We start from the raw sequence: 12,339 nt of genomic DNA on the forward strand, positions 1-12,339 counted from the left end.
TGTGATTAACATTTGTTTAAATCGAAAGAACTAACAGTTTTGTGCAGGCTGTCACCGCATAAGTCGATTAGGTCTGAAGAGTAATCGACTAGAAATTTCAAAAGGCTACAATTCACCCCTCCTCCCCTCCTGTACTTTCAATAAGCACGAAAAGAAAAGAAAGAAAAACAAGCAAGAATCACTAAAATATTAAGTGAATAACTTGGCTGAAGAAATGTTAAAGAATTCACCACGTAAATCAAGAAAAATACATGACAGTCCCAATAATATTATTTGAGAGTATACATGGTGCAAACTTGCAATTTGCGTCTAATTCAACTAGTAGCTGTTATAATACAATCGAATCAATAATTCAACTAGCAGCTGTTATAAAAACAGCTGCTGTTAGCTAACAGTGTTATTAACTTGAAGCCTCAATTCTAGGTACCAAAAACTTAATTTCATTATATCTCAGTACTCCTCGCTATAACAAAAAATGGATCTTCCCTGGTATTCGCTTCTAATTCCTCTGCTTGTTTTCATTTTCTTCCTTCATCAATGGTTCTTTACTAATTCAAACACAGTCCAAAATAAGTTACCACCATCTCCAAAAGGACTACCAATCATTGGAAATTTGCATCAACTTGGGTCGCATCCTCACCGTTCTCTCCATAAACTATCAGAAAAATATGGTCCAGCAATGATACTTCACTTGGGCAGTAAGCCAGGTGGTTGTTGCTTCCTCTGTTGATGTTGCTCGTGATATCATGAGAAGTGTCATGGGCGGCTTTCCAGCCATGCCCCATGACCCCTTCGGCGCGCCCCATGGCGTCCTAGCAAGCCTCCCAATGTCTAGCGCCACGGCCGGCCCCGTGGTCTTGGCCTCGCCAAGTGACAAGCGCGCATGTGCCTCTGTCGCTCCACCGATATTCCTCGCCAGCGCCTAGCCGCAGGTAGATGCCAACAGCGCGTGCGCGCTGACCGTGATGCCAAAGACGCTGCTGCTGACAACGGACATGTTTCTGCCTTGTAGAAAACTAAGTTCATTTCATTGTAAATATAGAGTAGTTTTATTTCATGTACTTCCATTATGTTTCTCTAGCTTAATCAAGTCTAGTCTTGTAGCTTTGGTTTATTTTTTTTAAGCATTATTAGGGGAGATCAAGCAATCAAACTTTCTAGCAAGCAAACAATTCTCTGTACTGGTGTCTCTCCCCCTCGATACCGCGTTGCCTTTCTGTAATAGCTTTCATTAATGCAATCAAGCTTTCTTTCATTCTAAATTCTCATTTTTGTTCTGTCAATTGCTCTTGACATTGGTTTTCCCGTACGGCACTGACAATCCAGTCTAGCGTACAGAGGGGACTTCAGTTGGCGGACAGTAACTGCACTGACATGTTGCTTAGCCTTATGTCACCCTTCCAAGGAATCTCAGGAAGGCTCCGGGTAACAGTTGGTATCAGAGCCTAGTCTCGACATCGAATGAGGGAATGCATTGCCATTACCATCATTTCTGACCATGGTGAATCACGGGGACCGCATTGCGGCCCATGAACAGACGGTTGACGGATTACGACCCATTGTGGATATGGTGCCTGAACAAAAAACCAGCCTAGGGAAAAGGTTGGACGACCTAGACCGTAGGGTGCTCTAGGCCGAAGTTGACATAGAAAACATCAGTCACGACTCCGAGGGAAACTGGCAAACGACAGCCACGGAGGCAGCCGAAAATTTTGGCAAATTTGAGGGACTCCAACAAGAGCGTGCTGAGGATTTAGCTTACAGGGAACAAGAGGCAGACAGAGTGACTGTCATGCAACAAACTATTGACGACTTGACAAACAAGCTCAATGTTGTCAATAATGCTTTACAGGGCCTGCTTCGAGGCGATGGAAACCAAATCGGGGGTGTTGCGAACCCCGTTTCTTCGACTCAAAAACTATAAATTCTTGAGCCAAAGCCATACAGTGGAGCTAGGAATGCCAAGGAAGTGGAGAACTTCATCTTTGATGTCGAACAATATTTCGATGTTGTTGGGGGCCTAGAAGAAGCTAAGAAGATAGAAATTGTTGCCATGTATCTTCAGAGTGATGCTAAACACTGGCGGCGGGTGAGCAAAGCCATCAGGGCCGGTGAAGATGCTCTCGAGACATGGGCAAAACTGAAGGTAGCCATACGCCTACAGTTCTTCCGCAAAAATGTTGAATACAATTCAAAGAGAAAGCTATGGGAGCTCTGCCAGACCAAATCAGTGTGGGACTACGTGCGGAAATTCTCCGTGCTCATGCTAAGCATACGCGACATGGGGGACAAAGACAAGCTCTTCACTTTCCTGGAAGGGTTGAAACCTTATGCTCGCGTGGAGCTACAAAGACAAAGGGTAGATACCCTGCCCAAGGCGATCCAAGCAGCTGAATGCCTTGGGGACTATCAAATGAAAGCTCGGAGGGATAGGCCTCAGCTGCCTGCCCGAGTGGGATTCAAAGGGGGCCAGCCTAGCAATGGTGGACCTAGCAGAAGTGGGGGAGATCGAAGCTCAACCAAATCTAAGGCTCCTTCCTCAAGCAGCAACAGTGATGCGTCAACCAACAATGACCGGCGGAGAAAGCCTCCTTCAGGATGCCGTCATTGTGGCGGACCACATTGGAACAATGAGTGCCCACATGCACAGATGAACACCCATCAGGCTTGTGATGATGGGACTGATGACGACTCAGATGATGCAGACCAGACTGAATCAGTAGGTAACTTCAATGCGATTATTGGCTCCATTTTCGAGGCATTAGAGGAGACCAGTGCTGGTATCTGTATGAAGAAGGACCCATGTCCAGTCACCAAGAAAGAGAAAATTAAGGCAGATGAGGAGACTCCTGTTAAACAAGATATGACCTTAATATTCGTTAAGATGAAGGTGAATGGCAAGCTCATTCGGGCTATGATAGACACGGGTGCTACCTACAACTACTTAGCTTCGACTTAGGTAGAGTGCCTTGGTCTAGTTGTAGGGAAAGGTAGAGGTAGTATCAAGGCTATCAACTCACCTCCCCAGCCAGTGGGTGGAATAGCCAAAGAGGTACCAGTGAAGCTTGGCCCTTACGAAGGAAAATTCAACCTGCGAGTGGTGATCATAGATGACTTCGAGTTGATAGTTGGGTTGGAATTCCTAAGGCAAACTAACACCATACCTGTACCATTTGCAGACATGCTACTGATGATGGGAACCAATAGGGCCAAGCCCTGCATTATCCCGTGCATGCCCATGAAGATGGTCGTTGAGAACATCTCGACCTTGCAATTGAAGAAGGGGGTCAAAAGGAATAAACCTACGTTCATGGCAACCCTCTACATTAAAGATATGGAATGCTCCTCGGGTCCCATTCCTGAACCCATGAAGGAGCTACTATTGGAGTTTGAAGATGTCATGCCATAAGACATGCCAAAGTGGCTCCCTCCTAGGCGTACTGTGGACCATGAAATTGAGTTGGTGCCGGGAGCGAAGCCACCTGCCTGGGCGCCTTACAGAATGTCACAACCCGAACTCACCGAATTTTGGCGACAAGTGGCGAAAATGCTAGATACAGGGATCATTGTACCCTCAAGTCCCTATACGGGTCCCCTATTCTATTCCAAAAGAAACATGATGGCAGTCTGCGACTCTTTGTGGATTATCGGGCTCTAAACAAAATCACCGTGAAGAACAAGTACCTTATTCCTCTAATGGAAGACTTGTTCGATAGACTGGGTGGTGCGATGGTGTTCACCAAGATAGACCTCAAGACAGGTTACTGGCATGTTCGGATTGCAGATGGTGATGAACACAAGACGACCTGTGTGACAAGATATGGGTCGTACGACTTCCTGGTCATGCCGTTTGACTTGACTAACGCCCAATCTACATTTTGCACTCTAATGAACCAATTCTTCCGAGAGTACATTGACGAATTCGTGGTGGTATACTTGGATGACATTATGGTATATAGCCAAACATTGGAAGAACACCTAGTGCACTTACGGAAGGTCCTAGCTCGATTGCGGGAGCATGAGCTATATGCAAAGCTATCTAAGTGCTCCTTTGCTCAGAAGCAAATTGACTTCCTAGGACATGTCATCCAGGAAGGACGGATCAAGATAGACCAACAGAAGATTCAGGCAATCACAGATTGGTCGCCGCCTAAGGATGTCCATGCCTTGAGGGGCGTTTCTTGGCCTATGCAACTTCTACCAGTGATTTGTGAAGAACTACTCCCTCATAGCAGTGCCATTGACAGAACGCCTCAAAAAGGTCATGCACTGGGATTGGGGACCCAGGCGAGTAGAGACCTTCAACGCATTAAAAGTAGCTATGTCTAGTAGCCCCATCTTGGCTCTCCCTGATCTGACCAAGCCATTCGAGGTACAAACGGATGCATCTGACTATGCCCTCGGCGGAGTCTTGCTACAAGAAGGTCATCCTATAGCGTACGAGAGCTAGAAGCTGAAGGATGCAGAGAAACACTATGCCACCCATAAGAAAGAATTATTGGCTATCGTCCACTACTTCCGCCTTTGGAGGCACTATTTGCTGGGGACCCCATTCGTGGTCAAGACAAACAACACAACTATTAGCCATTTCATGACCCAGCCAAAGTTGAATGGTCGACAGGCCAGGTGGTAGGAACTCCTAGCTGAATTCCACTTCAACCTGGAGTACCGAAGTGGGAAGACCAATCATGTTGTTTATGCACTCAGTCGGCGAGTTGATCTAGCATCGGTGTGCCTACTCGCCACCCTAAGGGGGAGCAAAGTAGACACCTCCATCAAGGACCAGATACAGGATCTACTCATCAAGGATCCTGTTGTACAGTATTTGGTTGATTTAGTAGGACAAGGCAAGACTCGCCAGTTCTATATGGAAGATGGTCTTCTGAAAGTGAAAGGGAACCGACTTTATGTTCCTAAAGAAGGAGATATGTGAGGACTCTTCTGTCAGAATGTCATGATATTCTGTGGGCCGGCTATCCCGGTGAGGAACGTACCATGGCGTTGCTTCAGCGTGCATATTATTGGCCGATGACATCACTCAGTATATGAAGACTTGTCTAGTATGACAGAAGGACAAGTCAGACCGCTTGACACAAGTGGGACTCCTGGAACCATTAGCTATCCCAAAGAGACCTTGGGAAAGTGTTTCCCTGGATTTCATCACCGGAGTACCCAAGGTCGGAGATCTCACAACTACCTTGGATGTGGTAGATCAGTTTTCAAAGTATTCTACCTTTATTGCCGCCCTACAATATATATCAGCAGAAGATACAGCTCGACTCTTTTTCTCTCATGTCGTCAAATATTGGGGCCAGCCCAAATACATTGTTAGTGATCGCGACTCACGCTTAACTAGCAATTTTTGGACCCAACTCTTTAAGTGCCTTGGGTCAAAATTGAGTCACAACTCAAGTTTTCATCCACAATTTGATGGCCAAACGGAGCAGTTCAATGGTATGTTGGAGGAATATCTTCACCACTTTATAACTGGATTGCAGAAGAATTGGGTGAAGCTTCTGGATACTGCTCAACTGTGTTTCAATTCACAAAAGAGCTCTAGTACAAACAAAAGCGCTTTGGAAATTGTTACCGGACAACAACCGCTACTCCCACACACAGTAAATACACCAAACATGTCTAAATCTCCTCGATCTACTAGTTTCTCAAAAGAGTGGAAGCGAAATTTGTAAATAGTGCGGAGCTATCTTGTCAAAGGTCAAAAGCTGATAAAGAGGCATGCTGATCAAAATCGTTGCTTTGTTGAATACCAAGTAGGAGACAAAGTGATGGTCAAAATTCCAAAGCGGTACTTATTTGTGAGGGTCAATGACCCTTTCCTATTGCAAAAATACATTGGACCCTTGTCCATTGAAAGGAGCATTGGGAAGACACCTTTTCGGGAAGACACGGAGGATCCTTCACGGAGCCAGCTCATAATACCCAGTATTCGGGGTCCCAATTCAACCAGGAAAAGGCATGTTGAAGCTATCCTTGATGATAGAGTGATTCATGCCTCAAGGAAATATCACTAAGAGTTCTTGGTGAAATGGTAGGGCTGTGATGTAGAGGAGAATACTTGGGAGATGTGATCAACCTCAAAGCCTACAAGAGCCTCATTGAAGACTATATTGCAAGTAAGGCGCTGAGGACGTCGCCAATTAAGGTAGGGGAGAATGTCATGGGAGGCTTTCCAGCCATGCCCCATGACTCTTTGGGTACGCCCCATGGCATCCTAGCAAGCCTCCCAATGCCTAGCGCCATGGATGGCCCCGTGGTCTTGGCCACGCCAAGTGACAAGCGCGCATGTGCCTCTGTCGCCCCACCGATATCCCTCGCCAGTGCCCAGCCGTAGGCAGATGCCAATAGTGTCGCGCGCGTAGACAACGTTGCGCGCACCGACCATGATGCCAAAGACGTTGTTGCTGACAACGAACATGTTTCTGCCTTGTAGAAAACTTTGTCCTTGTCATCGTAAATATAGAGTAGTTTTATTTCATGTACTTCTATTATGTTTCTCTAGCTTAGTCAAGTCTAGTCTTGAAGCTTTGGTTTATTTTTTTTTAGCATTATTAGGAGGGGAGGGGATCAAGCAATCAAACTTTCTAGCAAGCAAACAATTCTCTGTACTGGTGTCTCTCCCTCTCGACACCACGTTGTCTTTCTGTAATAGCTTTCATTAATGCAATCAAGCTTTCTTTCATTCTCAATTCTTATTTATGTTCTCTCAATTGCTCTTGACATTGGTTTCCCGTGCGGCACTGACAATCTAGTCTAGCGTACGGAGGGGACCTCAGTTGGCGGACAGTAACTGCACTGACATCAGTTGCTTAGCCTTACGTCGCCCTTTCGAGGAATCTCAGGAAGGCGCCGCGTAGCAGAACCCATGACCTCGTCTGGTCAAGCAGACCTAAATCCAGCATCGCTGATAGACTATTGTATGGCTCAAAGGATGTGGGCTTTAGTCCTTTTGGTGAATACTGGAGGCAAGTAAGAAGTATTATTGTGCTTCACCTTCTTAACAGTAAAAGGGTCCAATCTTGTCATGATGTCAGAGAAAAAGAAACTGCTAACATGATTGCAAAAATCAGTCAAGGATGTGATTCTTCGAGTTCAGTGATAGATTTGAGAGATCTATTTTGTTCTCTGACTAATAACATAATTAGCATAGTGGCCTTAGGGAGGAAATATAATGAAGGTGAAAGTGGGATGAATGCTAAGGCCACCCTAGAACAGCTTCTTGAACTTCTAGGTGTTTTTAACGTTGGGGATTACATTCCATGGCTTGAATAGCTCAATAAAATCAATAGCCTTGACATCAGAGTGGAGAAAGTAGCTAAAGAGTTGGACGCATTTTTAGAGATGGTGATTGAAGAACACATGATTAGGAACAAGAAATAAGAATACTACGAGAGTTAAGCTAAGACTTCGTGGACGTTTTGCTTGAAATTCAGAATGGAAAGTGATCGGTTTTAAATGTTCTTGCCTTATGTTTTAATGATCTAACAAACTTACTGTTAAGGACCAAATAGGGAACCTGACCTACTCGGACTATACTGCAAGCTTAACAAATTCTAGCTAAAGGTGAACTGCTACAGCTTCAGGAGCTAGGAACCCAAACAAGGATCTGATACCCTTATGGTTCCCTCATTACACTACAAGCCAATTGGTCACAGCTGGAAATGAAGTGATTGACTGCACTGTTTCTGCCACACTACACTGTCTCCAGCGCCCACTCATTCTCTGACCAACTAAAGTGCTCATATAATTTCAAGTGATGTGATCAAGATGTACCTACAATGAGTGTATACAAAACATCACTTGAAGGTTTCAGTTTATCATTCAAGCTCCTTGCCAAAAATAGAGAAATCAATCCTCACAAGCTTGCAGAACAAAGTCCAACGCAACGAACCAGTTCCTAAAAGATAGCTTGTTGTTGTCATAGTTGAGTTGTAACTTTGTGATTGTACTTATTGTATCTCCTAAACTGCTTAGCTAGAAGAATTTGATTAGGAATCCTCTTGTAAATCCATAAAATCCTTGAGTTTATGTTGTGACTAGGTTTAGTCATAAGTAAAAGTCTTTGTAATCGTAGAGTTACAAAGTAGCTTGTGGTGAGAGCATCACAAGTTAGTAAAAGTCTTTGTAACTAGGAAGTCACAAAGTGGCTTGTGGTGAGAGTACCAAAAGTTAGTTGAGTAAATTCTTTGTAATGGAGTCATTGCAAAGTGGCTTGTAATAGATTTTTACAAGTTAGTGAAGTTGAAATCCTACATGTGTAGGTCGTGGTTTTTTGATTCCCTTGTGTGGGATTTTTCCACGTAAAAATCCTCTGCCTTATTTACATACCTCTTTATTAGCATTCTCAACAGAATCTCGTAGAGGACCAGGTCCTCTACTGTTTGGTGGATTCACACAAATTAACAATTGGTATCAGAGCAGGTTCCTCCTATAAGGCTAACACCTAGGAAGGATCCTCATGGCTGCTCCACCAAATTTTGAAGAAGGTCAATCTACATACCGACTACCCAAGTTCAATGGACAATACTATGGGTGGTGGAAAATAAGAATGCACGATTTTATCATGGCTGAGGATTGTGAGTTGTGAGATATCATATGTGATGGTTCTTATGTTTCAACCAAGGTACTACAGGAACTTCCATTTTTAATGGCAAAAACATGCAAAGAGTACACTAAAGCAGACAAGAAAGCTGTGGAGAAGAATTTTCATGCCAAGAAAATTCTAGTGTGTGAAATAGGACCTGAAGAAAACAATAGAATCTCCACCTGCGACACTACCAAGGAGATATGAGAAGCCTTACAAACAGCTCATGAGGGAACTACTCAAGTGAAACAGTCTTAGATTGATATGCTCGCTACCGAGGATGAACTCTTTAAAATGAGGGACGATAAATCCATTCATGATATGAACACAAGATTCACTTCCATCATAAATTAACAATTGGTATCAGAGCAGCTCCTTTCTGCGAGACTGCGGCACATACTTCTCCAAAAAGAGAACGGAGAACTGCTGCCCGGTAAGGGGTGCTGCACCAGCAGGCCTACGCCTCTCAAAAACCTCCCACCAAGTGAAAGCAACTCGAGAAAACTGATAAGTAGTGAAAGCGAGCCCACTGGTCTCTAGAATACCTACTGTACAAAGCATCCTCTAACACTTATCCAAGAAACCCTGGGCATCCTCGCCCTCTCCACCACTGAAGGTCAGAGGCTGAAGTCTACCAAACCTCTCCAACCTAGTTGCTCGTCCTTTAGCATGGCATGAACTACATAGTCCTGAGAAGCTACAACCGGCTGGGCTGGATGTGCCCCTGGTATCTGAAGTCCCTGCACGACCTGCTTAGGTGTGCGAGCGGCAGGAGTCTGATTGCCTCTCCCGGCCTAAGAAGTAGTTGCGGTTGTAGTGGCTGAAACCGCCTGACCTAGGCCAGTGCAAACTGATATAATATTAGCCAAGGCCTCCTAAAGACCCGGAATCACAATGGGCACAGCTGGTGCCAGAGCTGGTGCTACTGGAGCATCCATACTGTACAGAATCTCGTAAAGGACCAGGTACTCTACTGTTTGGTAGACTGACACAAATTAACAATTGGTATCAGAGCGGATTCCTCCTATCATGCTAACACCTAGGAAGGATCCTCATGGCTGCTCCACCAAATTTTAAAGAAGGTCAATGTACATACCGACCACCCAAGTTCAATGGACAATACTATGGGTGGTGGAAAACAAGAATGCACGATTTTATCATGGCTGAGGATTGTAAGTTATGGGATATCATAAGCAATGGTTCTTATGTTCCAACCAAGGTACTAGAGGAACTTCCATTTTCAATGGCTAAAACCAACAAAGAGTACATTGAAGCAGACAAGAAAGTTGTGGAGAAGAATTTTTGTGCCAAAAAATTTCTAGTGTGTGAAATAGGACCTGAAGAGTACAATAGAATCTCCCCCTGCGACACTGCCAAAGAGATATGGGAAGCCTTGCAAACAGCTCATGAAGGAACTACACAAGTAAAATAGTCTAAGATTGATATGTTCACTACCGAGTATGAACTCTTTAAAATGAGGGATGACGAATCCATTCAAGATATGCACACAAGATTAACTTCCATCATAAATGAGTTACATTCACTTGGTGAAACTATTCCCAGAAACAAGCTAGTGAGAAAAATCCTTAGCTTTCTGCCTAGCTCTTGGGAAAGCAAAGTGAATGCTATTACTGAATCAAAGGAATTACAGGAGCTGACCATAGAAGAGCTAATCAGAAACTTGAAGACCTATGAGTTGAAGAGAAAGATAGACAATGAAAGAAGAGAACCAAAGGAGGAAAAGAACCTGGTACTTAAAGCTGATAACAATGATTCAAGTGAGGAAGACAGTGACATGGCTTACTTAACCAAAAGAATTCAGAAGATGGTCAGAAGAAATGGAGAAATGATAAAAAGGGATGGCTCAAACAGACCAAAAAATTGTGATCTTTGTTACAAGTTTGGAAAGCCTGGACACTTCATGAAAGATTGTTCTCTCTTAAAACAAGAATTCTTCAAAAACTACCATGACAAAATAGCTAAGACGAACCCAGTTTTCTTCAAGGACTTCAAGAGAAAAAGATCTGCTGACAATATGATGAGAAAGGCTCTTGCGGCATGGGGGGAGGGGGGGTTCCTGTCACGACCCTAAATCCGGACCCGGTCATGAAGGCGCATCTCGTGAAGACAATGCCAGCCGACACTTCCCATTTCAATTTTCTTTTTTTAAGCAGCTAAACAATAAGATTCAAGTCTAAAACATTATAAATAATCGAAAGGTGAGCAGTGAGAATATAGAACAATAAGCGAAATACAACCTAACATAGCCCGATACCGGGGTGTCACTAATCATGAGCATCAAAAAATTCAGAATAATCAAGAAAATTCTGCAGATTTCAATACAAAACTAAAACAAGGAGAGATAAGATAGGGAAGAAGCTCTGGGCTGCGAACGCCTGCAGCTACCTAGAAAATCTTCGGATTCGCTTGAGCTGGAAAGATCAACACTCGAGAGCGGGACCAGATGCGCCTGAATCTGCACACGGGGTGCAGGAAGTAAAGTGATTACTCCAACTCAGTGAGTAATAATCATAAATAAAGACTGAAAGCAGGAAATCACGTAAAGCACATTACATGCTATAATGTAGCAGTAAAACCAGTAAAATAGTAAATCAGTAAAGATATGTGAAAGTCATTTTAATTCAACTTAAACTTCATGAAAAGCCTTTTCAACAATTAAGCAAGTAAATGACAGGCAATTAAGAAAGATAAACACATAAAGGTTCGCCCCTTGGGCACAATATCAACAGAATCCTCCCCTTGGGCAATATCTCAGAACAATACCAGCCACTCGGGCTAAATCTTACATCACAATGGGTACCCGCGCTCACTAGGGTGTGCAGACTCCTGGAGAGGCCCTTTACGGGTCAAGCGCAATGTCAAGCCATCTCGTGACATCATCACTAGTCTCTCGGCCTCATATCAATAAGCCATCTCGTGGCATACATATCTCAGGCCCTTGGCCTCATAGTCATAACCCGGTGTTTCCTCACAACATAGGCCATCGACCGTACTTAGTCAAAATCCTCACAAGCTATTCGAGCAATTGTAAAACATGAGCCTCAGCCCAAAATATCATTTAAAAGATCATTTATGAATTAAAATAGAGTAAACATGACTGAGTATGAAAACAATGAAATATAACATGACTGATTTCAAGTATAAAGTCAAAATAGTGTGGAAATATCAATAAAATCCCCTAAGGGTTCAAATAGTTGGCACGAGGCCCAAATATGGTGTTCATCCCAAAAACATGATGTTCACAATAGATTTCTGTCAAATACGGAATAAAATAGTCATTCGGGATGGACTAAGTCACCATCCCCAACAGTGTAAGATCCCACGCTCGTCATCAAGCGTGTGCGTCACCTCAATATAGCACAACAATGTGAAATTCGGGGTTTCATACCCTTAGAACATCATTTACAATCATTACTCACCTCAATCCGGTCAAATCTCTAGCATGCGATGCCTTTGCCCCTCGAATCGGCCTCCACTCGCGCCGAATCTATCCAAAATCAGAATCACGACTCAAAATATGCTAAGGGAACGAAGCCCAAATGAAAGTAATCTATTTACAACACAAATCCCGAAATTATCAATACCTGACCCCTCGGCCCACGTCTTGGAATTCGATAAAATTCATATCAATGGATTCCTCATCTCCCCACGAGCTCATACATATCAAATGTACCGAAATCCAACCACAATAGGTCCATCAAATCCTCAAGTCTAGG

The 12,339-nt window shown here is 43.8% G+C and overlaps 1 pseudogene; it reads left to right on the forward strand.

The window, feature by feature from the left end:
- Positions 1 to 475: 475 nt before the first annotated feature.
- The window catches only part of LOC104214913 (cytochrome P450 71A4-like), a 41,699-nt pseudogene continuing 29,835 nt past the window's right edge, over positions 476 to 12,339 (forward strand).

This window comes from Nicotiana sylvestris, chromosome 3, assembly GCF_000393655.2.
Source record: "Nicotiana sylvestris chromosome 3, ASM39365v2, whole genome shotgun sequence".
Lineage (NCBI taxonomy): Eukaryota > Viridiplantae > Streptophyta > Magnoliopsida > Solanales > Solanaceae > Nicotiana > Nicotiana sylvestris.